The sequence below is a fragment of the Phyllostomus discolor genome, chromosome 4 (assembly GCF_004126475.2).
Source record: "Phyllostomus discolor isolate MPI-MPIP mPhyDis1 chromosome 4, mPhyDis1.pri.v3, whole genome shotgun sequence".
NCBI lineage: Eukaryota > Metazoa > Chordata > Mammalia > Chiroptera > Phyllostomidae > Phyllostomus > Phyllostomus discolor.
Window position 1 is genome coordinate 166,620,824 of NC_040906.2, and position 18,830 is coordinate 166,639,653.

At 48.3% G+C, this 18,830-nt stretch overlaps 1 long non-coding RNA gene across 1 annotated transcript; it reads right to left on the bottom strand.

Moving 5' to 3' along the window:
• Positions 1-814: 814 nt before the first annotated feature.
• Positions 815-18,621, bottom strand: LOC118499918. Its single transcript, XR_004902456.1, has 3 exons — positions 18,611-18,621; positions 7,840-7,843; positions 815-1,089 (listed from the first exon to the last, which is right to left on the bottom strand). It is a non-coding gene; the product is annotated as an uncharacterized LOC118499918 (long non-coding RNA).
• Between the last annotated feature and the right edge of the window lie 209 nt (positions 18,622-18,830).

Consider the following 18,830-nt stretch of genomic DNA (forward strand, 5'->3'; position numbering starts at 1 on the left):
AAAGCTGAAGAAGTGGGTTCAGCCTCACCACATGTCTGATGGGGTGATGCTTGAACTTCGTGCTCGAAGGGATCCTGCCCCGTGCAGGAAAAACGCTCCTATGAAGTGCCCATTGTACATTTATTTAAATACAGTGACTTTTGTAAATGAGGACTTTATTTGCAGATAATGCACAATAAGATCCTTCGATAACAATAGCTAACAGGCATGATTTCTGGGGGCCATGCCCGGTGCCAAGTTCTCTGCAGGATCCTTTCCTTTCATCCTCGCACTCACTTCACCCAAAAGGTACGGTTGTTCGTTATTAGTCCTATCTTATCGATGTGGAGACTGAGAGGTAGAAGGTGGAGACTGAGAGGTAGAAGATGGAGACTGAGAGGTAGAAGGTGACTCACCGTGTGGGCCCTGGGGCCAGGATTAAACCCAGGCCAGTGCTCTGACTGCCCCACTGCACCAGGAGCAGAGCGGAGACATGCAGAAGCACTTACTTCTGCCCCGGGTGTCTGTGGGATGCGGAGTGCTCCCGCTCTGGGTGCTAAATATGCCCACTCAGAGCCCAGGGTTTATTCGAGCTGACGAGGCAGTGCTGCTCAGTGGGGCTCCGCAGAGAGGCTGAGAGCTGTCTCAGAAGCCCCTCTGATCCTGCCCCAGTGCAGGATCCTGGCTGGTATTAATTTCAGTTGATACTACTAATGGCTTTCATTTGAAATTTCATGAGGAAGTCTTGGCTTTACTTGGTTCTCTGGTAGGCAGGCGAGCCCTGCGTGAAGGGCGCTGCCACCGAGTGGGCAGCTCCCCCGCCCGCTTTGATGTTCTCAAGCCCCTTCCCAGGGCCGCGGCCTCTTTAGAACACTTGGAGCTGTTGTCTTGAAAGAAGACGGAATTTTGACTCCCAGAAATAGTTTGTCAGGATCCTTGATCACTTATTTGGTTTCGTACAAGGGGGGCCCATAAAAACCTGGAATTTATTTATAAAAAATTGTGTATTTATTCTTACACATTTAAACTTCAGTCACTTTCAAAGTGCTCTCGGCCCGATGCAGTACACCTATGGAGACATTTATCCCACTGCTCAAAACAGTTTTTGAACTTGTCGATTTTGCCTTTTAGTGCCTCTGGTTTTTGTTTCACCTCTTCCACACCAGCAAAACGTTTCTGTTTGAAGACTTATTTCATCTGGGTAAACAAAAAAAGGTTGCTCAGGGAGAGATTGGGTGAATGGGGGGGTGAGGCATGGGGATCATGCTGTTTTTTGGTCAAAAACTGCGGAACACTCAGTGCAGTGTGGGCAGGTGTGCTAGTAAATCACCCATCATGAAATGGGCAATCGTGGTGAAAGAGTCTTCAAGCAAAATTCACTGAAGCTGAACGCAACCTCTCACAACAACACCAGTTGGTGCACTGATACAGATGGGTTCCCAGAACACTCACCTAGCAGGGGGAAGCCTGTGCCACAAGGAGCCCACCTTCAGAAGATAGTTCCACTTTGGGAGGGATGTCCCCCTTGTATTTGAATTTGGTTTGGCGACTTGTGGGTATGGATTCCGACGTTCCCTGACTCACTCTCACAGACAGGACATGCTATAGGAGCATCCTTGCTAGACTGACGGCCTTGGAGGGCAAGGCCTGTGTTTTGTTCATTGTGAGCCTGGTGCCTGCCACTGTCGGCTCTATAAGTGGTTGTTGAATTAACAAATGAATTCGTAAATGACTGAGAAAGCCAGCATAGCTCACAGGTAGGAGCCCAGACTCTGAATCCACATGCCTGGATCTAAATCCCAGCCAACTCTGTGATTGTGGGCAGGAGACTTAACGTCTAAGGAGCTTGGTTTTCCCATCTGTACGATGGGTATGACATCACTACACATGCCTCAAGATTGGTGGGAAGATTAAATGAGTTATTCTGTGTAAAGCACTCAGAACAGTGCCAGACACACAGTAGGTGTTTCTCCCTGAATTTTTACAGATGGTGACAGAGTGTAGCACTGGGGCTGGCCCAAACGCTCCTCACCTTCATTGCCCTCTCCTCGTACTGCCCTGGGGGAAACAAATTTTGTTGGGTCTGTATAGGTTTGAACCCACCTCATTCCCATTCCCCACCAAAGTGCCTTTGTGTCTGGAGGTGGGGTCGGTGAGCTGCAAAATCTCACTGTTGGCACAAAAAAGTGCTGGGATCCTTAAAATCTCTCCTGTGAGGAGTAAGGGGAGGCACACTTTTCTTTCCTGAATGAAAGCTAACCATTTATTACAGCCCACCCAAACCTCCCTCTAAGGCTCACTTCTCAAACTTTTAAAACTCTCTCCTTGTCAGCACCATCAGAAAGACAAAACCCAGAGTCATCTGGAGATACAGGGGTGACAGGAACAGGCCAGAGGCTGGCAGCCAGACATATGTAATGCTTCAGCAAGGAAAGAGGGACAGTGGGCCACTCAGGAAAGAGTGTGGGAGCCACCAGAGGTAGGACCCAGTGGTCTGTGGAGGGCCACCATTATGGTACAGACCACATTAGCTTAGAGGGACTGCTTTGTACAGGGTTAGAAAGCCACCCGTTTTTTTTTTTTAGCTCATTCAACAAATGCTGATTGAGCACTAACTATGTGCCAAATGCTGGGGATGCAGCGATGACTGAGACAAATGTCTCTGCCTGCATGGAACTTACATCCTACAGCCATCGCTATCTGCTCAGTACCTGCTCCCCTGCAAACTCTGCCCAGCCAGCAGAGGTTCCTCGGGGATTCTCTGAGACTGAGCAGAAACCGGCCTCTGTGTCTCCAGCAGTCAGATAGAATCACTCGGCTCCTTTGGCCACGGGGAAGATGTCAGTGGAACTCTGGTTGCCACGTGAGAGTCTCATCCGGGCATGGGGAGGCCCATCCGGCCAGTCTGTGGAGGACTTCATGCTCACGAGTAAAGGCTCCACGCTTCACACACATTGGCATGGCCACTCTCAACACAGAAGACAACATGTGTGGGCACGGATGTGGAGAAACCATTCTCACGCATGTGGGCGGGAATGTAAACTGGTGCAGCCTCTGCGGAAAACAGTGTGAAGGCTCCTCAAAAATCAAACTACCATGTGACCCGGCAGTCTCCACTTCTGGGTCTATATCCAAAGAACTGAAAGCAGAGTCTCAAAGAGATATTCGCACACCCACATTCATAGCAGCACTATTCATAACAGCCAAGAGGTGGAGGCCACCCAAGTGTCCGTGGAGGGATGAATGGGTGATCACAAGACAGTGCATGCGATGGGATGTCAGCCCGAGAAAGGAAGCAAATCCTGTCACTTGCTGCAACGTGGAGGAAGCTTGAGGACGGATAACGCTAAGTGAAGTAAGCCGGTTGGAAAAAGACAAACGCTGTGTGGTTGCACTTACGTGAGATATCAGAAAAGTCAGACTCAGAGAGACAGGAAGGACAACAGCAGTTCCCAGGGTCTGAGGGACGGGGTTCAGGGCAGTGTGTTTGATGGGTGTAGTTACAGATCAGCGAGCTGAAGAGTTCTGGAGATCTGTTTCACGACCACGTGAATATCCTACTGAACCATATACTTAAAATGGTTTAGGGGGTAAATTTCATGTTACATGTTTTATTTTTTACCACAATTAAAAAAGTGAAAAGAGTGAAGGTGTCAGTGGTCAAGGGCTGCGGCGGCTGCCTGGACACGAGGGAGGATGGAGAAGGGTGTGTGGGTGGTGGGGGACAGTGCGAACAGGGGAGGTCTTAGAAGTCAAAGTTAACCAGTCACTAGAGAGTCTGGGGTTATTTTTACTTGGACAAGGCCCACAGAGGAAATAAACTGGGGCCCAGGGACTGGTGGTTTTCCCTACCAGGTGTCTAAGTCCCCAAGTTTCTATCACAAGAGAGGAAATAGAATCTAGTGCAGACCAAGCTTTTAAGGGTTCAGTTCCCATCTCTGCCGTGTAGTTAGCTATGTGGCCACAGGCACAGTACCTGAGCTTCCCAGTGCCTGAGTTTCCTCATCTGTAAAGTGGGGTCAAATAGTACACCCCAGACACAGAGTGAGGGCGACATGAGTCACCCTGCAGAAACCCTTAGCATTTTGCCCAATATGCTATGTCAGTGTTTGAGAAGTTCGGGGACTCTTGACAGGGTGGACGCTTTGATGGGAGAACTCATATTGCAATGAAATAACTGGGTGTCTGGACAGAAAGGTGTTGAGTGAAAGAAAAGGTGGTTACTTCTGGCCAGCATCAGCTGATGGCCTGAACTGACCCTTCCCAAGTCAGAAGGCAGAGTGGTGTTGTGCATTCCCACCCCACGCCGTTTTGCTTGGCCTTGGAAGGCCAACCTCGGAGTGGGTCGGAATTACAGTAGGGTGGAGCAGGGGGTGGTGTTTCCCCAACCATGCCTCCCTAGGCATAGTTCATTTTCCTTCTCCACACGCCCACCGCTGGGGGTGGAGGCAGCCCAGGTGTGTGGCAGGTGATGGGCCACAGTGCAGGGAACGGCCAGAATCTCAGGCGAGGCCTTGGGACACATGCCAGTTTGGGGGCCTGGAGCCTCCATGCAGGCTTCAGTCTCCACTGAAAAATCACCCAGACTAACTGCTGAGGGCACATCTTAAAAACTGGTTTTTCCAGCTGTTAACCCTGCAACTCCATGTGTACCCAGGTGGGACTAATTAGGGTGGAGGAAGATCAGGACTCTAGGAATTCAGAGCCAACCTCCCCTGCAGGTCTCTCAGGGGCTGAGGCCTCGGCAGCCATTAGCACAGAGGCATGCCACAAGCAGCCACTGCATCCAGGTCTGGGGCGCAGAGCTTCCAGGAGCCTACTCTGAGGGGGGGTGCCCCTCTTCTCAGCTGCTCCAGGTGTCTGGACCTGGTCTTGGGGAACTCAGGAATCCTGCAAGGTGACCATAACCTCTGCAGATGAAGGACTCAGGTGAAGGACCACTTATTAAGCACTTATGCTGTCTGTGGAGCCAGGCACTTTATACTCATTATCTCCACCCTCACACCCACCCTGTGAAGTGGGTAAAATTATTATTCCCATTTTACAGATGAGAAAATGGAGGCTCAGAGGTGGTGAGGTGCTTGTGTAAGGCCTCCTGACTTTAAATGGTGGAGCTGGTATTTAAAGCCAGGTTTGCTGGAGTCCTCATCTGACTCAGAGCCACTTCCCCTTTCTGCCTCACACTGAAGATAAACTGATCAGCCTTGGCTGGTATATTTTGCATTGCCTGTCATGCTTATTGGCAATTGCTAGTGTTAAATGCTGATGCTAAGAGCAATGCACTAATGATGTGAAACTATCAAAACGTGAAAACTCTTCACCTAAAATAGGATCATGTGACTCCTTTTTTCAAAAGATCTTCAGTGACTTCTCTACTTACCAGATCAAATTCAGACTGTAGTCCGCAACACGAAGCACCAAAGGATGACAAAACACCAAACTCCTGTTGTCCTTTTCTTTTTCAGGAGTGATCTTGGGACTAAAAGGGAAAAATAACCCTCCTGAGTTGGAATCGGAGCCCAAGGTTGGCAAGAAGGTGGCCGAGGAGCCTGCCGGCGTTGGAAGTGAGTCCAGGTGCCCTTCCCAACCGGGGCCAGGGACAGCACAGGAGCTCAGCTTGCTCTGTGGCTGTTGTTAATCTTTCACAGACCATAGCCAATGTAGGAGAGCCCCAAAGAATTGGGTGAGCAAAAGTCCTCATTTCCAAAAGGGAGAGCACTTTGGATTCTGCAGACCATACCCACATAGGTCTGAGGGGAGCCCCAATAAAATGACAGTGCATGCTATTAAGCAAACAGTTTGCACTCCTTAGAAATAGGAGCACAAGTCACTACAGAGCCACAGGGTATACTCAAAACAAGTCATGCCAGTCGCCCCTCATTTCCTCTTCCCCTGGGGTTGCCAGGCTGGTAGATCAGGGAGATGTCAATGATGTGGTATTTCTGGATTTCGGTCAGGCAGCTGATAATGTGTCTTGTGACTTTCTTGTGGACAGCAATTGGAAAATTGTGAGAGCTAGACGTGCTTTTATTTAGTAGAGCTCATAACCAGTTGAATACCTACCCTGAGGAGTGCTGACTGGTGGTAACTCAGAGGACATCTGTAGGGGTGGGCGACACGGCTGTAGCCTGAGCCTGCTCGTTTGGGTATTTTTGTCAATAGCATAAAGGGCAGAGGATGCAACATGGAGAGGGATACCGGTTTGGTTACAGAATTAGGGCCCAGGCAGACTGAAATAATCAGCGCAATCTAACAAAATAAAACTTAATTGGAATAAATGAAGTTTTGGACTTCAGTTGAATAAATCAGTAACACGAGGTGAAAAGGACTTAAGGATGTTAGGAGACTAAGAGTACCACATAGTCGGTAGGAATCAAGCCATGGCGAGGGGTGGGAGGCCCATGGCTCCCCTCTGCGGTGGCCAGGTCCTGCCGTAGGATCAGACCCAGCTGTGTTCCAGCAGCTAGTCACTCCACAGATTCTGGAACGCGCCTTGTCTCTGCACACGTCATAACCCTGCCTGCATCGTTCCACTTCCTTTCCTCTAGGGCGCCCGCAGATTCCTGAGCGTGCTTTAAGATCCAGTTGAGCAGCTCCGCCTGGGTGGAGCCTTTTGAAAGCCCAACGGCCCCTGCTCCTCTTGGCACTCACCACATCTTGTTCAAATGACCAAGACCCCGCCCGTCTGCTTCACTGCCCTGTGCACTCCTCGAGGACACGTGCTTTCCCATTCACAGAGCAGATGCTCCACCTGTGTTTGCGGTGAGGGTTTGTCTTTGCCACGTTTGACCAGGGTAGTCAGACATCATTATTCTGCTCACACTGTGTTGTCAGATGACCTGAACGTGGGTTTCAGGTCTGGGTCCCACATGTCCAGAGAGGCAACTGAGGCAGGGTGAGTGGACTTCACGGAAGGGCAGGCTGGATGTCGTCATGTGAGGAAAAGCAAGCAGATGGAATGTTCTGCCAGGAGAAGAGGAGGCTTGGATGGGGCTGCGAGAACTGCTGTTAAATGTTTGGGAGAATGGCAGTGTGGGGCCCCTCACTGTCTGGGGCGCGGGGTCAGGGTCCTTTGAGTACTCAGGGAAACCCCGGACACACTTGGTTCTCACAGAGAGGGAGGCCGTGCAGGGTGCGGCGAAGGGCCCCGCTGGAGAATCAGACTCACAGATCTGAGTCCCGGCTGGGCCTTGGGTAGGCTGGCTTAACTTCCTTGTCTGTTTGCTTCTCTATGAAACAGCGATAATATTACCCACTTCAGCGGGATTAAACGTGTTTAGGACAAAGTTGCCATATTCCGTAAATGTTCATTGAAAAGTATCAGAGGGTATGCAGTCCTGCAAAGTGCTCTCTCTGGAGGGCTGCAGCCACCAGATCATCTGCTGAGTGGGGACAGAGCCCTGGCCTGTGAGCATCTAGCATCTAGGCCTCCTCCTTTTCCCTCTTTGCCTGAGCCTCCTACGCTCAGAGCCCAGTCTGGCCCAGGCCCACCCTTGACAAGAGTGGGGGCTCTGGTGAGAGTGCCAATGGCAGCCCCTGATTCATGAAGCTCACACATCAAGCTAATGACTGCTCCATAAAAAAATATGTTCCATCCTCATAACTCAACAGTTCCACCTTCATAACAACCTGGAAGGCCAGGTTTAATTTTAGAACTCCTTGAAATTCTGTGCCAGAATGTCATGGTATGTGGGGAGCTGGCCCTAACCCCCAGCACCTGGCGTGCAGCCTGTCCCCCTTCTTTTCATAGCCCAGTCGTGTCTCTCGCCATGGGGGGCTGTCACATGTAGGTGTGCAGACACACCAGTTGTGTGGTGTGTAAGCTGTGTTCACAGCCACAGCCCTCCCTTCTCTTCCCACTCCCCTGCAAAGCGTTACCCCTGAGAGCTAAAGGTGCTCGCACTGGGGTCATGGTCTACCCTGGAAGACAGACAGGGAAAAGACCAATTGGCTCTGCAAACACATTCTGGGCTGTTTGCATGGGGAATTCAGGGGTCCTTCACACCCAGAGCAAGGGGGTGCAGGGGGAGAGTGGGTGGCCAGTTCCCCTTGGCTCTTGGAACCCTGGCCTTTCAAGAGTGAGGCCCAGAGCAGCATGCTGCAGCCCAGGCATGAGGGCAGCACTGTGTCTGTTAGCCCTGGAGGCCTGTCTGCCCCCACGCTACTGCTTCCCATAGGACAGGCTTAGAGTGGGGCCCTGTGTGTGCCACCAGGGAGCATGGCATTGCTTAGAAAGAGGGAGGGCAGTCTATGAAGCCCAGAGTCAGTGTAGAGAGACAGAGGGTGGTGGCAGTGAGCAGGGCAGTGCCTGAGGCCTGCCGCCAGAACACCACCCTGAGCCCAGAGAAGGCTTCAGCGTGGGGAGGCCAGGGCATCAGGGTCAGGCCTTCCGGTCTCCAGCGCTGGGCCTGGGCCTGCTCACCCTCTGGCCTGCTGCCCAGCCTCCCCTCTGCCCTGTGCGACAGAGAGTGGGCCCTGGAGGCTGCAGTTTGGAGGGTGTCAGGTCAGCGGGCTGCTGGCCAGGTGTCTCCTAGGAGAGCCTTTGGCAAGAGATTGGAGGGTGGGCGTGGGTGGGAGGAAGCAGGGAGTTTCTTCCTTTCCTTCTCGGCCTTGGGTGCTGCCATCTCTGGCAGCAGCTGCCTCTGTCTCCTGACCCAGCTCCACCCCCACCCTCTCTCACCCCACCCACTGTGGCCTGGTTTTCTTCCCGTGACTTTGGTGCCTGGCCTTGGAGAGCCGCCTCCTCCCTGTGTCCTTCCGGCCTCAGGCGGTGGTGGCTTCCTGCGGCTGCTCATCTCTGGGTTGCCTCCCGGTCCCCTGGTTGACTCTTTAACCTTTCCCATCACCTGTGTGATCAACTCCTTGCATTAAACTCCTCCTGTTTTATATCCTCAGAAGTTGCTGTTTTCCTAATCCTGAAACCAATGTGCACTGAGAACTGCTAGGTATCATTCGATTTCATCTGTCATCAGTCTTGGTATTCAGACCCCGACTAATGCACATGCACTCCTTTCTATAGAGAGGAGACGGGGTTTCCACGAGGCTACGTACTTCTGTAGTGGCAGAACAGCGAGGGTTTGAGTCAGTTCGTTTCACTCCCAGGCTGTTCCCTTTCCAGTATGCCTTGCCTCCTCTGGAGGTTCTTCTTGGACAGCATGCCGGGAAGCGTTTCAGGCAGCGTGGGAAGCTTGTGGAAGGAGATTTCAGGGGTGAGGATGGCTTCTGGCCTCCAAAAATTACTCCAGCAGTTACCTCCTCTTTGCTAGGAAACCATCAATAAAATAGTGCTTTAAACTCTTATTTTAAGTATTTTTCAGACACTCTGAATAGAAAGAAACCTCACTGAGCCTGCACTAGACTGCCATTCAGACTGCTGGAAATAGATTTAAATTGTTAGTCTTAATGCAAATGCTGGGTGAGGCATGATGGCGTTATGATTTTTTTTTTGAGAAACGAGAAGCCAGCTGGAAGGAAATGCCTGATGTAATTAGACAATATTAAGACTTAGTCCAGTTAGTACCAGAGCAAACCATTCTTTCATTCTGTCCCCCCGCCACCCCGACCTGCCTCATCAGTCACTTCTCTTCTAAAAGCTTAAACAGGAGGCCAGCCAGCTAGGTGGGGGCCATTGACTCCCCAGGCAAAGGACTCAGGTCTTTCCTCAATTCAAGAGAAGGAGAGGGTGGGAAATTAGGTGTATGATACAATTTTTTGAATTTTAAGAATTTTCATTGTTTAATTTTTCTTAAAAATCACCTGACATGCTCATGTGGAGCAGAATCTAGACTAAAGTGAGGTGAGATCGGACTTACCATGAGTCGGCGTGTGAATAATTGGTGGTGTGTCCGGGATGGCAGGACTTCAGTCACGGTACCTTGAACACAAGGCCACGAGCCACTGCCTTCACAAGGACACCAAGATCCTAGCAGCCATTCAGAGTCTGGTCCCCGAGGGGAGCCGTTGTGAGGGATGGTCATGGTGACCCTCAGCTTCCCAGACTCATCCAGCCCAACTCATCTGGCCACATACACCGGACCAGGAGTCCTCCCAGCCCCTTCTCGGTTCAGAAGACACTGGGTCCCAGGCAAAGGAACTGACCCACACACATCTCGGAGGGCGTTGTTTCTGAGTGGCCTGGCGGCATCAGAAGGATTGGAGAAGGGCCTTCCTCATGTGGGTACGGAGAGACAGACTCCGTCACTGCTCAGTGTCTTCTCTCCGTCTGTCGCTCCTTGAACTAATGCAAAGGCGGCCAGAGCTGTGATGAGTGTTAAAGCTCACCAGTTTCACGGTCGGAGGCTGGCCACGGGGATGGCCTGTGTGAGGTCCATGGCCTGGGAGTGGAGGGGGAGTACCAACTGAGCACAGCAAAGACACAGACTGTCTTGCTGTGTGCTTTGCCAAAGACAAAAAACAATGCCTTGGGAGTCAATGGTTGGTGGCATTTGAAGATCTCATCCCAAACCCCACCTCATTAAACCAGGCCCCTGTGTTCAATATTTGCTCTGCAGCCAGAGAGGGGTTAATGGGATCCAAACCCATCCCATAGGTGATTGTCTTTTATCAATTGCAATAAGTCACCAGTATTGGCAGGTTGCAGGCCAGTTTTTCAGAACAGACAATATTTAATAGACTAGCGCAGATGATTAAGTGAAATGATTTCTTGGAGCAGTCCCAAAGATAGCTCTGAAAGTTGTCTCAGCCAATTATCGCAAACTAAAGAGTAGCCTCACGATGCCACTTGCCAGTTTGAAGCTGGTTTATGCCGAGATTAGGGCTTCTTCATCTAGGCTCTACGTGCCCAGGAGGTGGGGCCACAGTGGGGCAGTGAGCGCCTTAGCATTACAAAGGCTCTGTGCATTCGTGTCTGTGTCCGTCAAATTCCCAGGTGAACCCAGAACCCTACAGAGATAAAACTGCTGAGATAGACTTTTGGAGCCATTTATTTTATAGGTCCATTTCTGCAACCTCTGACTAATTTTTCATTTTCATTGCTGCTTTCATCACCTTATTCTAGTTGGCTTATAGACCACTGGACCCAAGGTGACTTATTAAACTGTTTTCTAGCTAAGAAAGAAACAGTATCAATCCTTTGGGAAGCTAACACCTATTGCCTACCCCTCCCCTCCCCTGCCTGACATGGAAACATTCAAAAGTAAACCCCAGCTAGTGTGGCAATGCTCAGCATCTTCAGAATAAAGGCAAACTGAGTTCCCCATGTACCCACAAACTACATTGGAAGTCACATTTCCAAACATCTGAGGATAGTGTCTATTTTGTGTCTTAGTGGGATCACTACTAACATTTAGCTTCCTATGGTGAGCTCTTTTCCTCCCCACACCCTGGCACTTATTTGCCAGTTAATACACTTGAGTAACCACCTCATGAACAAATTCTGATTTTTGAATGTCAAGTTAACATTTTCCTCACTTTCCTTCACCCACAACTTCCTGGATTTTCAAGGTTTGGGCTTTCCTCTCTCTCCACTCTCATTCAGCTTAAAACTGGGCGGGGCTGGGGCAGTTAAGATTATTCAGGTGAGCCTGAGAGTGAAGGACTTCTGCCTCTTTCCTTCCTACTTACTAGTCAGATCTAAGTAGAAAAGCCAACAAGGGCTGGGCAAAAAGGCTTACAAGGCTGAAGCCGTCCTGTTTGTGAGCCCAGAATTGTAGTTCTGGGTGACAATAGGTCATGACGCTCTCTGGCTTCTCCAGAAAACAAAGTCCTCTTGTTCAGGAAGTGCAAAGTTCTTAGCACCCGCACATTCATTCCTCTTCCTGCCAAGCCCCACCTGGAAGGGAGGTGAGGCAGGGGTGAGTCAGTGGCACCTGCATGGTGCTGTGCTCCTTCCTGGAGGAACTTGCACCTGTGTCTCAGTCCATTTTTGTCCCAAGGACCAGCTCACCTTGGGTGGATGGAGGCAGTCAAATGACCTTCTTCCCCAGTGCCTTTCTTACTCTGCCATTAACTGTGTGACCCTGGACAAGCCACTTAACTTCCTTCCACTGCCATCAAATGGAGATAATGATGCCTATATTACAGGACTGTTGCGATGACTAACTTAGATGAAATACATGAAATGGTTAGCATTCTAGCCCAGGCTTCTTCTTATTTGTAAAATGGGGATAATCATACCTAACAACAATATAACTCTACTCATTCATAGCCTACTGTGGGTTGGGCTCCATGGAAGGCTGTGGCATTAAAAAACATTTTTTTTAATTTAGGGGTAAAAGTTTTGAAATATGCCACCGAGACATAAGTAACGTTGCATCAGGCTTTCCAACAGTTTGTCCTTTTGGAACCAAAGAGACGGTGACTTGTGAAAGAGATCTGAAATCAAGTGTGTTTGGGAAACTCTGCAGCCTGTGGATTCCCCTCAGGGACTTGTCTGTGAAAGCCTGTCCCCCAGTGTGATGGGGTTAGGAGGTGGGGCCCTTGGGAGGTGATCAGGTCCTGAAGGGGGAGCCCTCATGATGGGATAGGTGCCCTTAAAAAGAGACCCTCATCCCTTCCATGCCCTGTGAGGACACAGGGAGAAGCCGGTCTCCATGAATGAGGAAGTGAGCTCTCAGCAGACATCAGATCTACTGGTGCCTTGATCTTGAAATTCCAGCCTCCAGAACTGTGAGAAATAAATTTCTGTTGTTTATAAGCTACTCAATCTCTGGTATTTTGTTACAGCTGCCTGAATGGACTAAGACACTTAGTAAAGAAGGAAAACCACCTGACCATTTTAGTCAATGCAGAAAAAGCATTTGACAAAATTCAGCACCCACTCATGACACAAACTAGAAAAACTAGAAACTTCTTCAAATTGATAAAGGGCATTTACAAAATACCAACAGGTAGCATCATACTTAATGGTGAAAGATCCCTAAGGTTAGAGACAAGGCAAAGATGCTTGTTTCATTTCTATTCCACTTTGTACTAGAGGTCCTCTCCATTGTAATCAGGCAAGAAAAAGAAATAAAAGGTATAAAGATTAAGAAGGAACAAATAAAACCCTCCCTATTTGTCGGTGTTATAATTGTTTACATATAAAAGGCCAAGGAATCTACAAAATAATTAATAGAACTAGTAAATGAATTAAGCAAGTTTTCAGGATACAAAATTATTATAAGAAAATCAACTGTATTTTTATATACTAGCAGCACTTTGAAAATGAAATTTTGAAAATGCAAGTCCATTTATAATGGTACCACAGACCATAAAATAGTTAGAAATAAATCTAATAAAAGGAGTCCAAATGTTTCATGCTGAGGACTATAAATCACTGCTGAGAGAAATTAAAGAAAACATAATTAAATGGAAATCCATAGTAAGTTGATTGATAGGAAGACTCAATATCCTTTCCAAATTGATCTACAGATTCAACATGTTTTCAATCAAAATCCCAGGAAGATCTTTCATAAAGATTGACAAGCTTATTCTAAAATGTATATGAAATGTAGAGGACAAAAAATAACCAAAGCTGACTTTAAAAAGAACAAAGTTGGAGGACTGAACTCTGCCTGATTTCAAGACATTATAAAGCTACAGTAGTCAACACAGCTGAGTATTAGCAAAGACATTAATGTACAGGTGATTGGAACAAAATAAAGAATCTGTCCATATACTCACACATATAGCAATAGAAAATTTGCAGTAAAGGCACCAAAGCAATTCAATGGGGAAAAGAAAGTTTTCAACAAATAGTGCAAAGCAATTGAATACTACATATTACAAAAGTGATCATCAACCTTACTTCACAGCACATACAAAAATTAACTTGAAATGGACTCTAGGCCTAAATGTAAAACCTAAAACTAGAACAACATGTAGGAGAGAATCTTTGCGACCTTGAACTAGAAAAAGATTTCTTGAACATGTCACATAAATGACAAAATAAATTGGCTTTATCAAAATTTAAAACTTTTGTCCCTAAAATATACTGATCAAAAAATGACACGGCCAACCACAGTCTGGAAAAACTATTTACTACAAATATATCTGATAAAGGATTTGTTTCTAGATTATATAAAAAACTTTTATAACTAAATTTTTAAAAAGACAAACAGCCCAATTAAAAATGGTCAACATATCTGAATAGATGCTTTATTTAAAAAGACATAAAAATACACAATAAGCACATGAAAAGATATTCAACATCATTACTCACAGAGAAATGTACATTAAAATCACAAGGAGATGCAGCGACACCCCTATCAGAGTGGGTGACATTGGAAAGACTGACCGTTCTAAGAACTGGTGAGGCTGTGGGGCAAATGGAATTATACTCTGTGGTAGAAATGTCAAATGATATGACTACTTTTGAAAAATAGTTTGGCAATCTCTTACAAAGTTAAATCTGTATCTACCAAGTGACCCAGCCATTCTGTTCCTAGGCGTTTCCCCAGGAGAACTGAAAGTGCCTGTCCACAGAAGGGCTCGTCCACGAATGTTCATAGGAGCCTTATTTGAAATAGCCCCCAACGGGAAACAACCCAAATGTCCATCCATAGGTGAGTGGATAGAGAAACTGGGATAGATGCATATAAAGGAATGCTACTCAGCCAAAAAAGGAACAAGCTATGACTTCATGCAACGACACGGGCGAATCTTAAACTCACTACGTGACACCTCCCCCTGAAATACCTACCTCTGACTCCATTCTGCAAGGTTTCCAAGCACGCACACTGGCCTATCGTGGTGGAGCGCAGACCAGTGGCTGCCTCAGTGCGGGGTGGAGAGACGGGTAGATTGCACGGGGCACAGGGAATCCTGGGGTTACAGAATGTTCATTATCTTGCTTTTGGTGATGGTTTTATGAGAACAAACATTTGCTATAACTCATCGGCTGGTGCAATACTATTTTTTGCAGTTTATTGAATGCCAATTATACTTTTGTAAAGTTGAGAAAAATGATACCTGTCCCGGACCCTTTTGTTTGGAGCATGTTCCCAGCTTCCTAAGGGTCAGACCACTAAGCAGCAAAATAACTGAGAGACTTGAGAGCTAAAGGAGGAGGGACCACTAAAAGGTAGGATGGGCCATCAGGATCAGGCTTTTTTTTTTCTTTTTAGAAAGGGTTGTAGCTTGGGGAGTAAAGGAGTGTGGAGACGAGGGCTGAAGGCCGCGTGAGCAGGCAGGTGTCTGAGTTGCTCTCGCAGTGCCTGGCGAAGGAGATCCGGAGGTGTGGAGGGGCGCGCGCTGCCCGGAGATGCGGATGGATGTCACTGGGAGGCTGAATGACCCAGATGGCGCAGACGAAAGGCCCGACATCACCCAGAGGGCGATGTCTGCTGGCAGCCACCTGCCCCCGCCTTGGCCCACTTCTGCTTGGCATTTTCATCAGTGACTTAGATGAGAACATAACTTACATGCTTGTTAAATATGCAGTCAGCAACTATCGGCTGAGTCCTACAGTGTAACAGGCACTGTGCTGGCCCTGCAAAGGGATAGATCACAGAGGAGACAAATGGGCCCCTGAGGCTCAAATGATGAAGAAAGGTGGTAGGACCTAGATACTCACAAATCCCCTATTCAAAAGCTCGATCTGACATAAAGAGCTTGGCTTGTGAGAAAAAGCATGGAATTTCGGGGACAGCAAGGAGGAATGAGAGGAGGGGGTGGAGGACACGGGGTCAGGAGCCGAGAGGGCATCCTGAGTCCGCCTTGGACAATGTGGGCTCTGACTCTGAGAGAAGGGCAGCGCTGGGAGATTTAGAGCGGGGGAGTGAGTGACTTCATCTGACTGGTGGCTTTAATAGACTGCCCTGGGCACTGGAGGGGACATTGTGAAGATAGAAGAGGCTGGTGGCCCAGGAGAGAGAGGACGGGGAAGGCCTGATCTGGACAAGGGGTGGGGCATACATTCTCAGCTCCCAAATGTGCTCCTCAACCCTGCCTCAGCCCCGTCACTGTCACCGTAGCCTGTGACACTGAGCTGTCTACCTGGAGGAGGGAGGCAGCAGTTCTCCTACTTTTCATTCTCGTCCTTAGCCCTCCAGTTTAGACGGCTCATGTCCTGGTGTGTCACTGTGAGTATTGTGTGCCTGAGCTTATGTCTACGTACCCTAATCTCAGCCCCTTACAAAAGCATGGGGACTTTGGTATCGACAGAGCTGGCTGCACATCTTGGCTCCACTACTTCTTAGCTATGACCCTGGGCAAGTTACTGAACTTCCTGAGCCTCAGTTTTCTCATGTGTACAATGGGGATAAAAGTGTCTACCTCAGTAGGATTATTGTGAGGATTAGATGGGATATGTATGCAAAGTGCTAGCAAAGTAAAACCCAGCCCTTTCTTCAGCCTTTGCTTCAATGAGTCAGCATTACTTTATGGCTTTTGACTTTTGGGGCACAGAGGTAAATGATAATAAAATTAGAAGATATTTTAAATGTTAAAAGTCAAACCACATCTAAGGTGAGGGTGCCCCTGGCGGATACGAAGTCCAGTAGCCAAATGGACCCAAAATGTCAATCGTGCCCAGGCCAAGGAACCCTGGGTTAACGAGAAGACTGGGTTCAAATTCCAGCTCTGTCACTGATAGCCCTGTGCCTGCCTGTGGGCAACACCCCAAAAAGAGGGACCTCCGTACGAGGGGGATGAGAATGAGTTAGGAGCCCATGAGGCTGTTGTGAGCACTGAGTGAGTTCACAGTACGTGCAGAGTTGAGACCCGAGTCTGGCCCTGGGGAAGGCCTGTGCAGGAGTGTGTGTCGAAGGATGCCCCAGAGGTCAGAGCTCTTCCACAGCGGCTACCCCCCTACCCCAACACCTTCTCTTCTCTCAGCTACACGTGGCCATTCTCTTCAATGCACACAGCTCCCAGAGAGTTTACCATGCTGGTCTCCTTTCTGGAAGAATTCTAGTGTGCCAATAAGCCTCCCACGGTTGCACCCAACAAACCAATGTCCAAGAAACACAGAGGGACCACGCTGTTACCATCCTGGCTACAGGAATCCTTTGGTTAATGCTGACTAAGGGGCCTGGCTTTCCTAATAAAAGAGGAAGTGTTGCCATTGGCTACTTACACTTTGGCCTGCTGGAACCTCCCTGTCTTTAGCCCTCCAAGGAGGGGTCCCAAGGCAGAAACATTCCTGGAATCATAGAGAACATGGCTGTACAGTGACAAAGAGTATATCAGAAATGAATTTTCCACTTAGCCTGAAAATTCAGTAAAACAAAACTCCACTTCCCCTGAGGTTGAGTGAAGTGTTTGTTACTGAACTGGAAAGAACCTCACAGAAAGGCTGTGTCACCAAGTCAGAGATGCTGACAGCTGCAGGCCTGGTCCTCCCTCCCCTCAGCTCCTCGGCGGGTCCTTGGTCTGATTCACTGTCTATCATTTCCTAAACTTCCCAGGGATTAGCCGCTTAGCTTCCAGGAACTCGAGTTCGTTTGTCTAACAGCTGCATCCAACAGCAGCCTGAGGCACGGCTGTTTGACACATAAAAGAGGGGGCCTCTCATGGCTGTGAATAAAGAGCAAGTTCACGTCCAAACTTTTCGAGGGAGCCCACGTAAGCATTCCTCCCCTAGACCTCTGAGGGGATCTGTTAAACTGTAATGGCTTCAATTTGGTCCAATTAATCTCACACTGGGCTAACTTCTGCCCTTGGCTGTGTGTTGTCAGCTACTGCTGATTCCAAGTACAGTCGTAGGCAGGTAACAGAGGAAACTAACTGGTGATTATTAAAGGGGAAATGTTAACCATATCCCCAAGCATGAGGGAGAGACAGCCTGGCTAAGGCATGCCGATCAAAGTGCACAATCCACCCAGAAAACCTTCGAGGAAGCCAGACCGAGGAGAAATGAAGTAGACAGCCAGCTTCAGTCCTGAGTGAGTTAGCTCACTGGTTTACGTTGTCAGCTGCCTTTACTTGCAAATATATTGAATGGCTATTATTTCTAGCTCCCTGTGGTTATAGGTCTGAACTGACTCCTTTCAAGCCATACATATATATATATATATATATATATATATATAATTTATTTATTTATTTATTTATTTATTTTTTACTCAGTGTCCTTGGGAATCCTCATTCTAAGTTTACACTTTCAGTATAAGGCTGCCCTTCCCAAGCAGGACTATGGCTTTCCTGTGGGAGACCCGGAGCCTGCTGTCTGCTTTCCCACTCAGCATCCTTTCGTGGTATCATCTACATCCAGGCTTAAGCTCCTCTACTCACTTGTTTGAATGATGGTTTTTAGCTGAAGGGGACAGTTTGTAATTAGATCATGGGAATGGCCATAGAATGGTCAGCACAGAGCCTGGAGAGCTGAGGTCCTCGCCCCAGTCACGCCTGTGATAGGAGGAGAAGTCAGGACCCGGACTCCAGACTGTGTTCCACAGAAGCGTGGGTGCCAGAAGGTTAAGGCTGTGGGAAGTGGTGGGATAAGCTGAGCAAACCCCAACCCCTCTTCCCACTCCATTTGTTTTAGGAAATGACTGGTTTGCACTGGTCATAAATGTTCAGCTGACTGAGTTTTACAGATTGCACACACCTGTGGAGCCGACCGGATCCAGGAATAGAACTCCCACCCCAGGAGCCCCAGGCTCCTCCCCAGCAGTGCCCCCCAGAGCAGGGGCCGCTCTCCAATTCACAATAGTAGCTCATTGGTAGATTTTCTGTATCGGGGCCCCACACGGGTTTTTAAAGACTTTTTATTTTGAAATGATTATAGAGTCACAGGAAGTAGAAAATATAGTATAGAGAGGCCCATAGGATTTTATATTCTTTTTAAATGTACAAAATTCTTTTTTATATATAAAAATTTGAAACCAACAATGGAGTAGAAAACTGATGGGTTTCTGGAGTCAGCCTCATGGAATCGAGTTCAAATTCCTTCCCTTAGTCACATGTGA